Below are 6,057 nucleotides of genomic sequence, written 5' to 3'. Positions count from 1 at the left end.
CCCCCCCCCCCCCCACAAACACACACACACACACACACACACAAGTTCCCTCAACGGTGAAATCGTCTGCAATCTCCCGTTAAATGTTCCCACTTCCAGACTCAGCGTTAGATTGTTTTCTGGTCTGCAGGTGTCGGAATCTCTCCCCCGGGTGCCAAGCTGAACTGCAGCAAAGAAGTTTAAACTGAAATAACTTCCTCTAATGGGAAACTGTTCTTTTTTTTTTCTTTCCTTCTTTGATTGCGATGGTTCAAAACGCATGAGTCAGGCTATTTTGCAACACTTCAAAATAACATTAATGTAAATGTTTTTATTTAAATCCACAGAGACGAGACGTAAAAATGCACAATCACTCTCTACAACAATCCTGCTTTTCTAAAGCTGTTTTGAGGCAAATTCATTACATTTATTACAAATTAAAAAGTTGTAGAAGGGGGTGCATCTTCTTAGCCAACTTCATTCCAACTAATTCCCACTAGTTTAACACTTATTTATAAGGAAATCATGGTCAATAAACTTAATTCTTATTAAATTATACCAAATTTTTTTGAAACCCCAGAAATTATTAATTATTTTGACTAATAGTGAAGATTAGAGGAACGTACGTTGATGGGTAATCACAGCCTCTTTCATGTATGGAACCATCCGTGTTAATTTTGGGTAATTTGGTTGAAAGAAAACCTTATTTCTGATGTAGAAACTTCAAAAAAGCAGGAAAGTTAAAGGAATAGTTTGACACTTTTGGATAATGTGCTTATTCCTTTCCTTCCTTAGATGAGAAGATGGACACCATCTCTCATGTCCGTAGGCTACAGCCAGCAGTCAGTTAGCTTAGCTTACGCTGGAGCACAACCCTCCCTAAAACCCATGGTTACTAATCACACCACAGCAGTGTTGTATTAAATACTTCAAAGCAAAACATAAATCAAAGTACAAGTATCTTACCAGAAAATGAAAAACAAACATTGACCCTATTTTCCTGTGTTTAAGTGTCCATGTTAATTTGTCCAGGTTGTATTTACCTTCACAAAGTGCTTGTTTTACTGCTGACAGATTCATATTCTGAGTGTCTGACAACGTTATGAAAGGATTTCTAAGGATGTCGACCTTTCTGTTAAAGAGTAAGATCCTTTTTTTAAACATAAAAACATCTGCAAAATTGCGTTTACCAAACCCACCAGGCTCCATGTAGATAAACAGCAATTTTAGCATCGTAAGATACACTTCATTCAAAATTAAAGGAAACAAAATAAAACCATGAAAATGCGTTTTGGGTCGTCTTTTCACTTTTCCAGCAATCGCAACTCTAGTTTTGGTTGACATAAACACACAGTTTGCATGTAAAGATACGTTGGCTCTATTCACAACAAAAGAATTGCTTTTTTAAATGGAGTCTGGTGGGTTTAGCACTAGAGACTTCAGAGCTGTTTCTGGTTAAAGGTCTCAAAGAGGTTTCAAAGGTCTATGTCTGAAGGGATTATTTCTACAATGTTATCAGACTCTTATAGTCTGTAATATTAATCTGAGTGTGTCAGGGACAAAACGAGCACTTTAGTAAAGGTAAATACAAGCTGGACACTTGTCCTATTAACTTAGATTGTAGCTTGTTGCCTCTCTCCAGGTTAAAAGCAAACAGTTGTCACCCTGTAAAGTCACCTTTTGGAATATTACTTGAGTAAAAGAGTAAACTATCAGGTGTTTACTGAACGTATACACAGTATCAAAAGTAAATTCTTGAGATTAAATGTTCTTAATTATCAGAAGTAAAAGTAAAAACTTTGATTATGAACTTTATTGCCAACATGAGGGTTTACCTGTGTCTCCGCTGTCTGGCAGCATATTGCAGGTAAAACAATGAATGAATCAATGGGCCAGGATGGAGCTATCAGAGCCACCCCTGAGCCCCCTGCTTCTCCCATCTCACACTCTTATTGGCTCTCTAACTTATTGTGCTGGGCTGGTGGGACCTCGGCCAGATTTACTGCGAGATCCTCAACAGATTACAGCATCTTCTCTTGTTAGACATTTTGCTTTGGTCAGATGGGGAGAAATACGCTCTTGGTCGTCCGCCTTGATTTTAGAACATGTTTGCCGAGACGTTGTGGTGCACAGAGATGTGAAGGATGAAAAGCTGCACAGATGTTCAGACTGGGTCAGGGAGGAGTCTTTCCGTAAGTCTTTAAACTTCCTCAGCCTGTTCTCACGAACCATTTGTTCTCTGTTCAGTCCAACACTGAACACTGTGATGTCACTTCACTTGAGACAGTCCTGCCCAAAGTACAACAGGGATGACTTACTGAACAGGTCTACCAGGCACAGGCCTAGGGGCGTAACAAATAACTACAAAGAGACACAAAACAACCATGTAGAAAAGTAAAATGACTAAAAAATAGACGTGAATGGCCCCAAAGAGACACAAAACAACCGTGTAGATAAGTAAAATGACTAAAAAGTAGATGTAAAACGGTCCTAAAGAGACACAAAATGACTGAAGAGAGACACAGAACGATCGCAGAGATGCAAAACAACAAAAAGACGTGAAAAGACCACAAAGACACAAAATCACCATGTACAAGAGTAAAATGACTAAAAACAGATGCAATAGAACCACAAAGACACAGTTATCAAGCACACACTCACTACAAAGAGACACAAAAGGGTTTAAAATAGATGTAAACAACTAGCCTACATAGAAAAGTAAAAAAACTAAAAATGGATGCAAAACAATCACACAAATGCAAAATTCCTACAAACAACCACAGAATTATAACAAAGACACAAAATGATGAAAAACACATGCCAAACCCTCGTTAAAAGATGCAAAAGGACCAAAAACAGATGCAAGGCAACTACAAAGGAACTTCTTTCCTTGTCATTCCAAGTTTACCTGTGTTTGGTTTTATTTTATAGACTTTCCTCTCTTTTCACCCACTCTACTCACTGTTTTACTGTTCCTGTGCGGTGCCTGAGTTTGGTGTCTTGGCCGTAGCATCATCTTCACCATAAAGACACAAGAGTGCATGCATGGTATCAATCAGGTAGTAACTCTGGGCGAGAAAGTGGATAAACGTAGTTTAGAAAATATCAAACTATTCCAGTAATCTTGAGAAAACGTTGAGTCTATAACATACCATCCAGAAAGTCTTCTGGTTATTTTTAGTCTCAAGTTCCACAAAGATGAGGGCGCTGGAGCTGGACCATTAGACTCAGAATGGCTTCTCGGTGACGTTGACAGAGCGCCAAGAAGGATTTCATCTGATACAGAACCATCAGAGTCTCGTAATGATCAACATCACTCACTCTGTCAAAGCACACACACAAAGGGAAGTGTTAGAGAGGAGGAAAGATCTTTGGAGGGGAGAGGGCAAAGGAGGAGATGGAGGCGAAAAACCAAGAGGAAGTGGAGGGAAAGGTGAGGGGATACGAAGGGGAGGAAAAGAGGAAATCTGCTGCTGTACTCTGAGACCAAGAACAGTCTTCTGCCTCTCCTGATCTTCAGGTTTTACTCAAGCAACAATGTTTTTTCCTCAATTGCAATTGTCACAAAACGTTTTTTCATAAACGGGTCCCAATGTGTAAACAACATCTCCCGACTCTTAGATCTTTATTTCAAGGCCATCACACGCATTGTTGTCTTGAATTGCGAGGGAGAAACACCAGTGCAGGAAGAATGAGAGGGGAAAACAGCAGAGCAGGGGGAATGAGAGGGGAAAACAGCAGAGCAGGGGGAATGAGAGGGGAAAACAGCAGAGCAGGGGGAATGAGAGAGGGAAAACAGCAGAGCAGGGGGAATGAGAGGGGAAAACAGCAGAGCAGGGGGAATGAGAGGGAGAAACACCAGAGCAGGGGGAATGAGAGGGAGAAATGTATATTATTATAAAGCAGCTAAAGACGCATGATTTTATTCAGATGTTCAATTAGCCACATTTTAGTTTTTTGTTGTATTTTTACATTCCTTGGCTGTGTAATTTATTGTGACAGCCTTAATTACGTGTTCAGAGAGACACAACACTGGGAGAAGAAGAAGAAGAAACATTTATAAGAGTCCAGTGGGGCGCTAAAGGAGAGAGACTTGGCGCGTGCCATCTATGGCGAGTACACACGCGTCTTTAAGAGAACGTCTGATGGTTTTCCCATCAGACTTTCCCTCTTTAGCATTTAGCTTAGCACAGCGCCATTAAAACCGTAATCAACACTTGCTTAGATGCATCATTCAAGTTGTGCCCTATTGTCCAAATATGGTCACTTCTGGCTCCAAAATACCAATATGCCAACTCCTGGCTTCAAAAGAGAGTGTAGAGAGTCCAGTGGGGCGCTAAAGGAGAGAGACTTTGACTCAACAGTCCAGCATCTGTAGTGTCTCTATAAATAAAAAGGCCCTGGCAAGCGAAACGAGTGTAACATCAAACTACGTCCCCATGCAGGACATCTGTCCAACCAGGAAAGACGACAGAGAGAAGGCAGGCTTCCTCTGAGAGAGAGTAATCAAAGGCTGAGAGTCTTAATTTCACTATCCCTGATAGTGTGTCGCTCCCTCCAGCCCCCGCAGGCCTCACCATCACGGCTCAGAAGTGAGAAATAAATGGGGTAAATGGAAAATCCAGCCGCGGGTGCGGTGAGAAGAAGGAGTGAGGAGGAAGGGCGAGTCGAGGGAGGCTTTCTCAGTCTTAATCCCTCGAGTGAAATGACTGCAGAACAAGTCTAGCCCTGAACCCAAAATAGCCTTTTTTCTCTCACTCTCACTCTCACTCTCATTTTCGCTGCCTAAACAATGACGGCTCTCCTCCTCTGCCTCTTGCCCGTGCAGGTAAATGAGCCATTACAGTGAAAGCAGAGAAACAAACACTCAAGTGCGGCACTTAAGGGAATCAGCCTCCACTGACACATTCCCAGCTGGTAAAAATGTGTTTCATTTAAATGCATAATGCCTCAGAGGGTGGAAATAGCTAATCACAACTCATTCTAAATTAGTCTCCACGAATGGAAACCTGGCTTAATCATATTGGAAAGCGAACTGCGTGGAGTGTTATTTGATTATTTCGCCTCAGCGAAGACCCAGACTGAGAGCTCACTTGTGGAAGGGGAAGTTGGGGCGTTTTGTGTGCACGCACACGAATGCATTATGGTGTAAAGATGCAAGAAAAAGTCATTAAATCCCATCTGCTCACCTGGAGAAGCCAACTGGCTCTCTCACGTCATGGCAAAAAAAGTGTCTCACAGCAAAGTCAGGAAAGGAAAAGAAAAACGAGACAAGAGACGTGAGAGAAATGTGTCTGCAGCAGTACTTTAAATTTCCAGATCAATATTTTTTAGGTTTATTTTGTTATGAGGGTGTTGGCCTTCTGTCGACCGTGCAACTTTGTGTTTTTCTTTCCTTGCGGGGGCATTTAAGTCCTTTATCCATGAAGGATCGTTGAAGACATGAAGGGGGAGAGAGAGGGGGCATGACATGTGGCTAAGGGCCGCGGGCGGAATCGAACCTGTGGCCGCCGGGCCGAGGATCAACCTTGAGCACCATCAACTTTTCGTTTTTCTGGGTCGTGAAATTAAATTTAAAACTTTTTCCGACAGTTGTCGCTTTTCCTGACGTTTTTGTCCCTTTTCCAAACTTTTTGTTGCTGTCTTGTGCTTTAGTACAATTTTGTTGCTTTTTTTTGTTGTCAACGTTTTTAAATAACTTTTAGACATTTTACTCAATATTTTCAACAATCCATCCTCTACCACGTTGTTGTTTTTCAAATGCAATGAAATTGAATGAAACACCCAAATCAAACACCCAAAAAATAGTGAACCGATCATTTATTTTACTTGTTAAGATCCGTTGATTGGAATTTAGTTGAAAAAAACTTTGAAAACGGGTCAAATTTGACCAGAGGACAGCAGGAGGGTTAATGTTTGGGTTTCCCCGGTCTTGCTCTGGAGAAGGTGGACCAGATGGCGTGGACCAGAGGGCGTGGACCAGATGGCGTGGACCAGAGGGCGTGGACCAGAGGGCGTGGACCAGAGGGCGTGGACCAGAGGGCGTGGACCAGATGGCGTGGACCAGAGGGCGTGGAC

The sequence above is a fragment of the Etheostoma cragini genome, chromosome 11, assembly GCF_013103735.1.
Source record: "Etheostoma cragini isolate CJK2018 chromosome 11, CSU_Ecrag_1.0, whole genome shotgun sequence".
In the NCBI taxonomy this organism is placed as follows: Eukaryota; Metazoa; Chordata; class Actinopteri; order Perciformes; family Percidae; genus Etheostoma; species Etheostoma cragini.
This window is presented reverse-complemented; position numbering follows the sequence as displayed.